Genomic DNA, 15,000 nt, shown 5'->3' with positions numbered 1-15,000 from the left:
GCTATCACAATACTAAACTGAGGAAACGGAGGAAAATTTGATGGCTTGCCATCAATCCTCTCAAGTGATGCTGACAGGACTCTCAGATATTTGAATGTCTCTCTGTATGTTAAGTTGGTTAGTAACACAATTCTACTGAAATGATTTACTAACGTTTTCAGAAAAGGTCGCAAATGATATAAAGAACTTTCATTTTTATGACGAATATTCATTATCTTTAACCACTACGAGTAACTACTTAGAAAACGTTCATTTCTGTGAAGTAGGTAAAGTAATTTGTACTATATTTTTTTAAAGAAGTTTACAGTATATTTATGAATAACTCATTGAAAAACCGTCTGGAAACAAATTATTTCACTGGACTAACTTGATTTAGTTGTCTCTTGCATATATCCTAAAAATCTGTAATTTCTTGACTCTTTTTCCATAATTGCCATGTTGCATATCAACAGGAAGTCATGTACCCTCCGTTGTGACTCAATCTGTGTTCTTCCTTTTGGTAAATAAACTGTTATTTAAAGGAGACTTTATTCAGTAACAGTCTTTTTCTTTGAAACCAGAACAAGTTAAGCTATGTAAGTGCTCAGTGAGCCTTAAATTTTTTATTGTTTTTAGTTTTCTGTAATAGAAAACTATTGTGTACTTGTCCGTCCGCACTTTTTTATCCCCACTTTTTCTGTCCGCCCCAGATCTTAAGACTACTGAGACTGGGGCTGCAAGTGGTGTGTTGATCATCCACCCTCCACTCATCAGAGATGCCAAATTGCAGCCCTCTAGCCTGGGTAGTTTTTATTTTATTTAAGGTTAAATTTAGCCATGATCGTGCTTCTGGCAACGCTATAGGATAGGTCACCGAACTGGGGTTAAAGCTTCATGGACTGGGGCTCATACAGCATTGTACCGAGACCACCGATAGGTAGAAATATTTTCGGTGGCCTTGGTTATACACTGTAGCTGCTGTACAGAAAATTCGATTGCGCCGAAGACACTTCGGCGCATTTTTTATTTTTATTTTTTTTTGTTCATTGAGGATTCGTATTCCTCCATTAGAAAGTGGAGCTACTGTTTAAGGAAAAACTTTGATTTTACTTTAGGTACCTTTGTTTTTTAATATAATGGCTTCCACTGCCCACCGTATCATGATCAAATAGCATCAAGTAACACCCTTAACGGTTTCGAACTATAATTTTTATCCCTTTATGGGATCTCCACCCCCAACACCCTCTCCCCACCCCCTCGCCTTCGAGTCTCCCCAACCTGTTTTCCCAGAGGTGTCGCTGGACAAGATAAACGAGCAGGTAAGGGGGCCATAAGTCTCAGGTGATGGCGCCCACACGCCCACTTCCTCTTAAAAGAGGTACCGGCGCTCAGAGAGCTTTTTCTTACGCATATTCCTTCAGGGATTTAACAATTGTATCGTCTCAAGTAATCCCTGAGTTCAAGCTTAGGCGATCACTCAGACCTCACGCAGTTGTATTTGGTAATATGTTTTATTATTATTATCTTATTACGTCATAATTTACTGTTTTTTTTTATTTTAGAATGATAGAATGGCAAAGTTTTTCTTAAAGACTACTTTGATTTCTTATTGATTTTTTGAAACTTAGGGCAGATAGCGTATCGGTTTGACGACGTAATTATGCGATTAGCATGATTTTCACACGAGATCTTTCCGCCCCATTATTCATCAAGTCTCTCATTCGTTTTGTTCTTATTATAGATTACTAAACTATGATAGCGTTTTCCTGTCATTCTTGTGTCATTATTGTCGCCGCACCTTTTGTAACCTCTTTATTTATTACACTTTTTATTATCGGCAAAAGTATGAACAATTTTTTTCATTTAGTTTTATACGTAACCGTCACGGACGCAGTAACGTACCAGCTTTAAAATTCAACATAATTTCAGCTTAGAAGTTACTCGTTTGATTTGTAGAGTTTTATATAGCGTTTGATTTCGTAGTTTAAGAGCAAGATTTAATTTTTATAGTTACAAATGAGTCTATTTCTTTGTAATTTTGTTTTGAAACTACCAATTTTGATTTGTGGATTAAGATATGGTGTTCACTTCTTGGGGTTAAAAGTGAGGTTTAATTTTTATATCTGTAAATAGGTCTTTTTCAGAGTAGGATGAGAAACTGAACTTTCTTTCCAGATGCATATAAAGTAAACTCCATCATTTATTCGTCAATTTGTTATTTATACGAAGAGGCAAGTGTCACATATGAAAGTTATGCAAGTTTCCCATTAGCCACACTACAGAAAGAGTTTTATTTTATTTTTTCGCATACGTGAAGTTTCATCTAAAACCCCCCAACCTTTGCTCTTTTATCAAAACAAAGATATGCATGTGACCGAGACGAACAAAGCTCTGCCCACGAGTACTTGTCTTTTGGAATGAATAACGGGTATGCAACAGGTCGTTCCTAAACTCTTGCTTTGTGGATCGCCTACGTGCGTGAGTGCGCGCGTGTAACGTGCACGAATGTTTTTTTATTTTTTCTCTCACAAGGAACACACCCACCTGTGTCTTCGCGTTCCTACATAATGCTATTCACTCTTCTATGTTTAAATGTAAATTTCCGCCCTCCTGGCGTGACTGTCGCGGTGATTGACTGAGAAATTCCCTTGAGGAAGGTTGGCATATAGCGTGCATCTGCGTCTGTGAGCTTGTGTTTATGACCTCAGGCATGTTGGGTTTGGAGTGACGCACGCATTCTCCGAAATATTCCGTTACCTTCCAGTGTCACCGTCATGCCATCTGGCTGTTTAGGAAGCAAGAGCCCGTGCTGATAGACTGACAGCGTTAGGATGCATCCATACTACAGTACAACGTCATCAACACATGTCTGTAACTTATCGCGTACACATCGCAAATAGCCAGTTTGCAAGTCAGCAATTTATTGATCCGAGCCAGTGCTTCATCATCTGCCAAAGATCCGCTCTCCACTGAGGATCTTTGACTTGTTTTCAACTTGTATGTGATATGAATGCAATAAGTTACCAACTTGTGTTCATGACACGTTTGACTGTGTCGTGGAAGCACCTTAATGTAACAACACCAGTATCGTTGTGATCGCCCTTTAAAAATTAGTAAATGACTCCATTTAACGTCACATTTACTAAATTATTTAAATACAACGACCCGAGGCAACCAATGTCAAACTCGTAATATTTTTAGTTAACGTGGGGGCATGGAGCTGAACTGGTATTCCCCTCAACGTAATTCGAATTCTTTCGTGAATGGGGCGTTTTTATTCAATTCTCAATTTCGGCTTCAAGATTTTCATTTTAAATCATATTCAGAAATATCAGGGAAAATAAAATAAAAACAATAAAAAATGCGCCAAAGTTTCTTCGGCACAATCGAGTTTTCTGTACAGCAGCTACAGCGTATAACAAGGCCACCGAAAATAGATCTATTTTCGGTGAGATATCGTTATAATGCTATATGAGCCACGGCCGCGAAACTTTAACCACGGGCGGTGGTAGCTTGTCCCTATATCGTTGGCAGAAGCACGGTGGATGATCAACATACCAATTTGCAGCCTTCTAGCCTCAGTAGTTTTTATGATCTGATGGCGGACAGAATAAAGTACGGACGGACAGACAAAGTGGCACAATCGTTTTCTTTCACAGAAAACTAAAAAGGTCAGCGTTCAGTAACGTTGCATTTCAGAGAACTGGTACATAACAAGGATCCAAAGAATAAGGTCCTATTTTTCTCACATAAGTACCTTTTCGAGGTTGAGTGAAGTTTTTTTATTGCTTTTATTTAAAATGAACTTGCTATGATACTGGGAATGTTTCAAGGAAATTGTCAAACAACGTTTAGTACTGAACTGCAGCAAGATTACCTAAATCAGTATGTTTTGACATTTTGTTGTCAGTCAGGCATTCCTCCAGCAAGGGCTCTTGATCATTTTGAAAACAAATCGATGTTCTTGTGAATGAATGCGTATACGGTATGTGTACCTTTGGAGGCACAAATTATTTTATATATTTACTCATAACCTATCTATCGCCAATGCCCTGTTTCATACTAAATTCTTCATTGCGATCAACATTAATTTAGGTACACACAGTCTCTCTCTCTCTCTCTCTCTCTCTCTCTCTCTCTCTCTCTCTCTCTCTCTCTCTCAATGCAAACACGGGAAAAGCAAGAACGCCAAAAGCGTAATCAGAGGCCCTTTCGAATACAGTAACAAGACCAGGGAAGAAAATAACACAGGCCATCAGTCTCGTGAGGTTACATTGTTTCCATATTTCAAAGACGTCAGCAGGATGTCAGGCGCATGACAGCTTCCGTAAAGAAGGTGAAAGGAGCCATCTACCCATTCAGCCTGTCTGTCTGTCTGTCTGTCTGTGCTGTCTATCCGTCCGTCTGCGTCTGCTTGTCAAGTCTGCATGACACGCCTTCCGAAAAGGTGGAAGAAAGTCCTCATACCTTCTCGCTGGAAGTTCAGATTTCATTATAAAGGTCATGAAATTGCCGTAAGTCGACGGTAATCGGGAGAGAGAGAGAGAGAGAGAGAGAGAAATGACTTTGATCGACTCATTTGGTAAATTACACTGCGTGTCTGTCATCCTCCCTTGTTCATCTCGGCGTAATTGTCGCTCTCTCTCTCTCTCTCTCTCTCTCTCTCTCTCTCTCATTTGTTCAGCGATATGTTAATCTTACTTTGGCGCTGCTGCTGCGACCTTGACTGTTCCCCGTCGGAACACAGGATGTCGTCGTACAAATATTTGTTGAGATTTCGAAACTACTCTAACTACGCGATTAAGCTACGTTAAACATTCGAAGTTTAACATTTCGATGTCCATTCTTGCAAGTAAAAACTGTCATTTCAAGTTCGAAGATTGGTGACATCATTCAGCTGAATTTTTCACGCCTATTCATGTCAGTAAAAGTTATTATTTCAGAAGTTACAAGAATTATATTTTCAAGTATTCTTAATATTTAATGTTTGAAGTCATGCCTTCAGTTTAAATGTAAATGCTTCAATTTAAGTATCATTAGATCTGACTGATATTGTATGTTGCAAATGTCTACATATGGATGTAATGGAGAAAATAATTGTCTGATTGCCGACTAATTCTGACAATCATAATTTCAGTCTGTAAGAAAATTTGGAAAATCGCTCGATTCCTGCCTTCTCTTTGCATTGAGGTTTATTACTTATTTTTTTCAGATAGAATTTTCACCCAATTAAAAAGTCTTGAACTTTAAAGAGACTTTCCTTAGTTAATTCGAAGCAACGCTTCTGATTTGTGCTGTTTTTGCTTGTGATTGTTAATCTGCTAATTTATCTTTTTATTTTTGTAGTTTCCTCTTATTTTTTCATATTAGAATTGTGTTTTGTGAAAGTGGGCGTTGCAAATTAGTGGTCCTTTAGGATTTTTTTTCATTTGAATCTGCTCGTTTTGAATTATTATAATACTAATTCTGTATCATAAAAAGTAATGTACATTTATATTTGTCTTTGTATGACAGTGATAATCTGGGGATAATAAAACCCACATTTAGACTTGGCACCGTCCAGACTACGGCCAGCCTCTATCACCACTGGCAGCTGTATAAGTATGTGGACGGTACGAGTTTTTGACGGTATGAGTTCCTTAGTAATAATAAAATGTCGAAAGTTTTAACTGGGTGTTTGTCAAATTAAGCATAGAAATGAAGGACAGTTCTAAATGAAAAGAAAAAAAAAAAGACGAAAAAGCTAGAATTTACGTCACAGCAAAACTTGACCAGAAGTTTTGCAGACACAGACGCAATCATCACATCCTTAGAACCTCGTTTATAAACATTATAATGAAAGAGGAAGATGGTAGTGCTTTCGAAGCAGTGACCTGTCAGCCTGGTACCCCAGGGTAGAGGAATAATTCGAACAGGAAATTAAACAAGCAAAAAATTCGCTGAAGTTTCTTCGGCGCAATCGAGTTGTCTGTACAGCCGCTACAGCGTATAATCAAGGGCACTGAAAATAGATCTGGTCTCGGTATCATGATCCGCGGCCCATGAAACTTTAACCACGGGCCGGTGGTGGCCTATCCTATATAGTTTCCAGAAGCACGATTATGGCTAACTTTAACCTTAAATGAAATAAAAACTACTGAGGCTAGAGGGCTGCAATTTGGTATGTTTAATGATTGGAAGGTGGATGATCAGCATACCAATTTGCAGCCTCTAGCCTGGGTAGTTTTTAAGATCTGACGGCGGACAGAAAAAAGTGCGGGTGGACAGACCAAGCCGGCACAATAGTTTTCTTTTACAGAAAACTAAAACTTAAACTTTCCACTAATCCCGAAGCAAACGTTTTTGCATTTCAGTCAGACTCTTAATCGTGAGGTCCTTTAAGAGGACATTGGTCATATTAACTTTTTCTATCTGTTTTATCGCTTGTAGTTTTGGGGCGATGGGGAAGGGTAGAATGAGCTGCGGTCTTCACTTTTATACCTTATAGGTTTTGCTGCTGTAGTTTTAATTCAACTTATAAAAGAATTTTTATTCCATGACCTAGGCGTGGGGCATGGAATAAAACTCTGATGTCAGTCTGACACTTAAATCATGAGCCACTGAAACATTTTTAGGCAGTTTGAATGTCATTGGGTCGTTCATATTATCTGTATACATTATTTTATTATTTTCATTATTTTTCTCATTTTTAGTCCATCAGGTCACTGATGTTTACCACTTTGACTAATAAACAAGGTTAGTAAACAAATCGCATTTATAATATTCCGTGTCTGCAGTCTGTAAAAGTTCATTTAAATTCTTGCACGATCATAAAGTATTTTCAGTGTGCGAACAAAACCATTAAAAATAATATATGTGTACTAAATAAAAAAAAAAAACATTACAAAGCATCTTCATAGAAAGTTTGCAGATGATTTTCATCACGTTCATGTATATGTCGTGAGCTTTTTAAGTGTGTATTAGCCAACCGGTCTTATTTAATAATCATATGTCCTGCAGCGCTTTATCTCTCTCTCTCTCTCTCTCTCTCTCTCTCTCTCTCTCTCTCTCTCTCTCTCTCTCTCTCTCTCGGGATCATTTTATGGGTATGACAAACAACTTAAAATTATGCCCAGTGATTTCCAGGCCTTTCGTGTATTGCTTTCACGCCGATGCCACATCCTTTTCCACTGTCGTGTTTTAACATATCTGGGAGTCACGCAAATGATGTTTATTCCGAGAAATTTCGTACGCTGTAAATAAAAAAGAAATGAAAGAAAAAGAGTTGATTGCGATGTAATAAAATGTTTACGTTTGTCCATTCACTGTTTCTTGAAAGTTAAATATTTGCAAAAGTATGATTTTTATTTTGATTAACATTGCTAGAGCATCGTCTTCGTATTCTGGCGTTCGAGTCAATCATTTCGCTAATTAAAAAAAAAAATACAACTAAGCAGTTAGAACAAAAACGAGCAGTTTACTGAGAGTCAAAATAATCATAAAATTAATATGTCAATCAAATTCCAACCTCTGTACGTTCACCCCCTTATCAGTATATGCAAAATTGCAGTTTTGATTTAAATATATTCTTTACATATTGACTTGGCTAACGTGTTGTATGTGATTAACTTTAAATCAACACTTGAATATATATATATATATATATATATATATATATATATATATATATATATATATATATATATATATATATATATATATATTATACATGCAATGTATGCATGATATTTGAATGTATCTATGTACCTATCCATCAGTAACACAGTTGTAGATGATACCGTAAAAGATTTTAGAAAATCATTGATAATCTTTTTCTCTTTTTTGCTTGACGATCTTTTGCACTATTTACTTCCCCAGCTTTGCTAAAATTTAATTAATAATCAAATTAACACAAGGTACAACGTAAATATTCTGTCACCTCTGCCGTAGTGGTACAAAATGACTTTGGAAAATGAAAGCATTTCCTTCGCTCATTCGATGCATCTCACGTACACTTTCACATCGACGAAAAAAAAAGTATTGTCTTCTAGGAATTCACACAATAAACAAAATTACACGTCTAGGGATATTCCCTAGTAATCAGCAATTCTAGCAACACGGCATTCATTTCCAGCAGCCTGAAAAGATACGGCTTCAATTTCGCAAAACCTCCCTTTCCCTAGCATTCGTGTCTTAAGCTCCGTTTGAGGAAGAAGGGATGGTTGAATGGTAATTATAACGTAGCTGTTATTTCTTTGAAAGGCTTTTATGTATTGTATATTTGCCTACCTACATACATGAATACGTACATACACAGGTGCACACACACACACACACACATACATATATATATATATATATATATATATATATATATATATATATATATATATATATGTGTGTGTGTGTAGATACAGATATGTATAATAATATGTATCTATATATATAAATATATATGTATATATATGTATAATAATATATATATATATATATAATACAGATATATATATAATAATATATATCTATATATATAAATATATACATATATATATATATATATATATATATTATATGTATAATATATATATATATATATATATATATATATATATATAACTACATAATCTACATGCGTTTGGTAATTACTGATTTATACCCATAATCTACTCTTTGGTAACATGAGCCCTCTCTCTCTCTCTCTCTCTCTCTCTCTCTCTCTCTCTCTCTCTCTCTCTCTCTCTCTCTCTCTCGTGTTTTTACAGGGCAACTATGATAGTTTGAACGAATTGTTGTGAAGAAAGAAAGATAAAAAATACAGTACTTTTTTTTTTATTAAATATTCGTTTACTCGTCGCTGGGAGCTTCTTCCCTTTCAAAGCGTCGACCGTGTAAAATGCGTTTTTTTCCATGAAGCAGTTTTGTAATGTTACACAGAGAGAGAGAGAGAGAGAGAGAGAGAGAGAGAGAGAGAGAGAGAGAGAGAGAGAGAGAGAGAGATCACCAAGTTCTTCCAGCGTTCAAGAAACTCTGAGCAAATAAATGAAAAGATAAATGAAGGATTTAATGCAATTGCGAATAATAACCCTAATTACAAATCGTATTCCTGAGTGTGGTAATGGTAACATGCGTAACTCAAAGAACCCTATTACGTTTGTCATTGCTGTTCGCAGTTTTTATCAGGTGGAGAACTGCTCTTAAATTAGGGGATATTGTATTATCAACTGTTATGATTTATATATATTATATATATATATTGTATGTATATATATATATATATATATATATATATATATATATATATATATATATATATATATATATATGTATATATGTATATATATATATATTTTGCACACACACACATATACATATATGTCTGTGTGTTGAAACCTTGCTTTTGTTGTAGACTGAGCTGGCCTTATGCCAGCGCGAACTCTTCTTCATGGAATAGCCCGCAACATAAACTGTTACCTAAGGAGGAGATATTTAAAAAAAATGTATTATTATTAAATAAACTTTAGCTGGTTTTCACTCTAACCATGCAGAATAGGCTATAAAAAGATAATAAAAAAATTAAGTAGTTACCTACCCCTTTCTACCGCAGAGAGAGTTAGGAAACAGTATTGGGACTCGACTGATTGCCATAGACCATATTTTTTTTTATCTTTTTCTCCACGGATATAGTTTAAATTCACAGATCGGAATCATTATAAGTAACAGTTCGAGGACGATGTAGATGGACCTCTTTTCACATACGAAGATTTGGATCTTTCCTAGATAGTGACCCCCAATGGTTTTAAGCCGGTATGTATCCACCTTTACGGCGTGTTTAGTACAAGCTCGGTGGGGATTACCGTAAAAAACATAAACAAAAGACTGCAAATATTATAAAGATAATGACCCCCAAGAAATATTGGTCCTAGATAACGACCCCCGAAAACTCTTGGGGGTGACTATCTAGGAAAGATCAGAAGATTTACATGAAGACGTTAATAAAAATGCTGAGAACCGCAGCTTATCAAAACCTTCCAACTCAAAAAAAAAAAAATGAAAAGGAAACATCAGCAAGGCGGATAATACTAAAACAAAAATAACCAAAAAGTAAAAATACTCATATCTAAGTACTTCGTCCTCTGTCCCATCTTTAGCAAACGGAGTCATAAAAAACGTAGAAACGAAATACAAAAAAAAAAAAAAAAATATACAATTCGGAATTGTCTGGGTGGGAGAGGTGGTCGCCATGACACGGAGAGAGAGAGACTTTTCCAGCAATGACCTTGAGGATGAGCTGTCATGACGGCCTTCTTTCTCCCTCTCTCTTTCCCTCCCATCCTCCACGCCTTTGCCATACCCAATAAACTATACCGCCCTGTCCTCTCCTTCCTGACGCAGTGCGTGACCTTTCTCTTCCCACGACCTAACAACGAGAAGAGCAGCAGGCCAGGTCAGGGGTCGAGTGAATGCTCAAACACTTTCGGCAGTGTTTGGATTCATTCATGGAGAAGGCGGCTTGTTTTCAGGTAAAGGGGTATGTGCATTTATTATAGGTGAAGGGATATAAGGAAGACTAGAAACTGTTCTGTAAGACCTAGTTTGCCCTTTTTAATTACGTATCTAGTTGTTGGTCGACTGTATGGGTCGAGTCTGAATTAGAGGTGACCATGGGCTAGCAACCGTATCCCAAAATACTAGCCAAGAAAGAGAAGCAGAACTACAGAACCGCAAAAGAGTCGAATAGAAAGAAAGCGCAAAGCAGACGGGCATAATTAGAGGGTAACAAAGAAGAGGAGAGCATTTATTGGCCGACTGACAGAAAATCGAAGCTCAATTAAAACAGCAATTGTAATAAAACTGACGGAAAAGTTACAAGAGGAAAATAGACAGAACGAAAGTAATAAGGACGTTAGACAAGCAATGAAAACCCAGCATAACCAGAAAGCAGTGAGAGGGCAAATAGATAACAGTCAGAATGTATCAGAAGCAATATCCCCGATTAACAGGGATAGGGAGTAACAGAAGAGACGCTGCGAGAGTGTTGAGAAACAGTGACAAAAAACGGAGCTCAGTGTTATGCAGCAGACAGAGCTAATAGAAACAGCAAGCATAACCAACGTGGAAGACAGAAAGAAAGAGGGTGTAACGGGGAAGAAGAAGAGACGGATTGAGACTATTACTAAGTAAACAGACAAAGGGACCCCAGAGGAGACTGCAGGTACATAAAAGAAAGAAGAGAGAAGAGTCACAAGAATAAAAAGGTGGCCAGATAAACATAATGAGAGATAAATTAAAATAATTACAAACAGACTAATAAAAACGGCTGGAGAATAAATGTGGTGAAATGCAAACTTTGTCGGAAGCAAACTCGCGCGGCATAGTTCAGTTGGGAAAGCGCGGGTATCTATTACCTAACCTATAAATTTGCCATAATTTATAGCGGCATTGACGTAACGCTCTCAAGAGGATATGCGAACCGTCCATTGTGAAAGCCATAATAATGCTTTGGTTGTTTTGCAGTGTAATTTTAGTATGGAACGAACCCTCATTTGGTTTCCTGATTTATTTCGCTATGAAGACAATTTAAAAAGCAGTTTTAAAAACAGTTGAGCAGTGCGCACTGTTTGTTGAGTCTAACATTTGTGCTCAGTTCTGTGACAGGTTTTATATATTTCTTTTATTTTGTTATTCTGTGATAGATGGATAATACTTAACGTCTTTGTTAAATGAGAGGAAATTAAATACAATAGCTGACTGGACTTATAATCCTATAAAGAGGTTTAATTTTTTTCTGAGTGGTTGATTTGATTTACCGGCGTTTGACTTATTCGTGCGTGAGCGAATAAACGATATACATGCATGAATTCATCATTCATCACAGTGTCCGTTATTTCTCTTCACTAATATTTATTCACTAATTTTTGTATTTATTATTGCTGGAAAAACCGCAATATATTATGAGACTATGCATATAATTACATTTTCTGAGGAAGCAAAAAGTGTTTTAAAATTTTTTAGACTGTATTTTCTGGAATGAGATCTCAATTCCATCATTTTTGAAAGAAGTATTATGACTCTCTTAACAATAAATTCTCTGCACAACGAACAGTTGAGATGTTTGTTGTAACACAGCCGAGAGATTGTGAATCCACAGACTCTCGTGGAGACATATTAATCATGTTCAAAATTTCCACTTTTTTCTTCAAGTCTCCTTCACTCGTCGTTTAAATCTTGTGGCTCCCGCTGATACTAAGTCTCTTCGTGTTTGTACTTTATAGATAATATTTTATTTATCTCTGGCTGCAGCCTTGCATATCCTGTTTTGTAAACTTGGTGTTGATGATTCCCAAAGATAACAGAATGTTACTTCATGAGCGAAGCCTTTGCCGTTTACTGATGAGGATAGCCGTATTCGTTACTCGTACTGACCCCTGATAAACGGCAGTGAACCGTTCTTGGTATCGTACTGACCCCTGATAAACGGCAGTGAACCGTTCTTGGTATCGTACTGACCCCTGATAAACGGCTGTGAACCGTTCTTGGTACCGCTGGATATTATTGACATCCGGACTCAAAAATGTATGAACTTTTCTTAGGCTTTTGGCATCCGGACTCGGAAATGCATGAAGTTTCCATGGGCCTTTAACACCAGGACTCTGAATTGTATGAAATCATCGTAGGCTTTTGACATTCGGACTCAGAAATGTACGAAATTATCGTAGACCCTTAGCGCCTGGACTTGGAAATGTACTAAATTATCGTAGGCCTTTAGCCCTGGAATTGGAAATGTACAAAATTATCGTAGACCTTTGGCACCTGTGCTCGGAGATGCATGAAGTTTCCATAGGCCTTCGACACCTGTACTGGAAAATGTAGAGATTATCGTAGGCCCTTCAACATCCGCGCTCGGAAGTGGACATCGTCTTCCTGACACGAAGATGCGCAGACTTAAGGGCCTAACATTATCTAGTCTGGAAGAAAAAAATAATGTTTCGTTAATTTTTATGTTGTAGTAATCATTCATTGCAAATAAGTTATTGTACTTATCTTATGAGGAAAAAAAATAAATGTCTTCAATACGAGTATCACATGGCTATGCTCTCAGTAAAGGCGTAAGTTAAGGAACGAATGATTAGGCAGTTATGTTTACTCACAAAAGCAAGACTTCGCTATGTCTTATTCCGTATAAGAGTGGAAAGGAAATCTCTCTCTCTCTCTCTCTCTCTCTCTCTCTCTCTCTCTCTCTCTCTCTCTCTCTCTTATTTTTGTGTGCCTAAGCACATTACGACTTTAATCGCCAAATGAGCCTAATTAACTATAACTATTATACGAGTTGATAACTATCCATTCAAGACGAGACTCTTTAGGTTTCACCCAGGAATCGACGGTTATTACCGAACGTCGAATCGACCGTCTTCCAAACAACATCTCGAGCACGACTCCTTGATGGAGACCGAGGTCGAGTAGGATTTCTTCGGCAAAACCTCACTGCCGCTTCGTAAAAGGACTTCCAGTAAATAATATCCGTAGCATGACTGAATGTTTATCACGGTAGAGGCTCCATCAAGGATAGGATTTAAGGTTATGGAAAGCATGTTGTTTGAGTGAGGGAATGCAAGTTCGCGGGGCTTATTTTCGGGCCTCATTGTGACCCACTGTCGATCCCACAAGATTCTTAAGGATTATAGAATGTATCAGTAATGGTCTTGAGATAGAGCATATGTACAAACAGCTTGTAACTTAAACGTCCACCCTTCCCATTACTAACCAAAACTAACTTAGCCTAATTTTACTGATCAGCACGATGGTTTCTTTTTTTTATTTTACTAGCCCCAAACCCCTTTTATCCATGCTGGGGAGCAGTAAAAACGTATAAACTGTATATATAGATATATACCGGGTGTTTCGAAATTAGAGGCCCCCCCTCCACAGAACAAATGGAAAGTTATGAAGTTTTCTGCTATAGCCTATCTCCAAGTACATTATTTTAAGTTTCTATTAAGTTAGTTTTCATTTTACATTTCTTGTATTTTCAGACTGAGTGACGGAGTTAGATACAGCCATGGCTAACGACTCGGAGGAAATCAGATGGATTGACCGAATCTGGGCTATAATCTTCAGAGAGGCCAAGGATGCTGGCGCATCCTTCATTTCACGTTCCTGGATAGCTAAATACATTAAAAGAGATGAATCCTTTGTTAAAAGAAACTGGAACAAAAATCCATATGATTGTCATCGCGAAAAAAGTGAGAATCTTGGAAGGCCTGAAGCCCTTTCTCAGGAGTCAAAAGACATCATAGCTGAGGCAGTGGGTAGACCAAGAAAGTCTTTACGTAAAGTGGCGCTTGAATTAGAAACAAAAAGGGGAAACAAGAGAAGTTATAGTGCTATATATCATGAGTTGAAAAACTCTGGTATCAAGCCATTTCATGTTATCAGCAAGCCCAACATCACTCAGCAAGAGAAAGAAGATCGTGCTGGTTTTGTGGTTCATTTCTTAAAAACTGGGATGAAGCTGACTTTCTCCATGTTGCTGCATCAGATGAACTCTTCATTTACACAGTCAGGAAGCCAAATCATAAAAATGACATCATTTGGGCTGAAAAGTTGGATGATATCAGTGATGACGTGCGCTATCGCCAAGTTGTGAAATTTCCTGAATGTTTAGGAATTTTTCTCTGTTTCACAGCCAAACGGTTAATGTGGATCATCAAAGAAAAAGGACAGTCATGGAATGGCGAATACTTCAGAGTAACTGTGCTTACTGGTGGAGTATTTCCTTTCCTCAAAGATTCTGAAAATGTGTTATCTGTTGAAGAAGTCACATTTTTGCATGATAAGGCACCATGTTTCAAGGCTCTTCAGACACAGGAGCTGCTTCGAAACAGTGGTATCGATTTCTTCTCGTCAAGTGAATTTCCAGGTAGCTCCCCTGACCTTAATGTGTGTGAAAACATTGGTAGTATCTTAAAGGATTGTGTTGAAGCACGCACAGTGAACCATGATGGTATACCAAGCCTCGACAACCTGTGAAGAGAGGTGACCGAA

This window comes from Macrobrachium rosenbergii, chromosome 21 (assembly GCF_040412425.1).
Source record: "Macrobrachium rosenbergii isolate ZJJX-2024 chromosome 21, ASM4041242v1, whole genome shotgun sequence".
In the NCBI taxonomy this organism is placed as follows: domain Eukaryota; kingdom Metazoa; phylum Arthropoda; class Malacostraca; order Decapoda; family Palaemonidae; genus Macrobrachium; species Macrobrachium rosenbergii.
The sequence above is the reverse complement of the archived record's forward strand: the minus strand, read 5'-3'. Positions refer to the sequence as shown.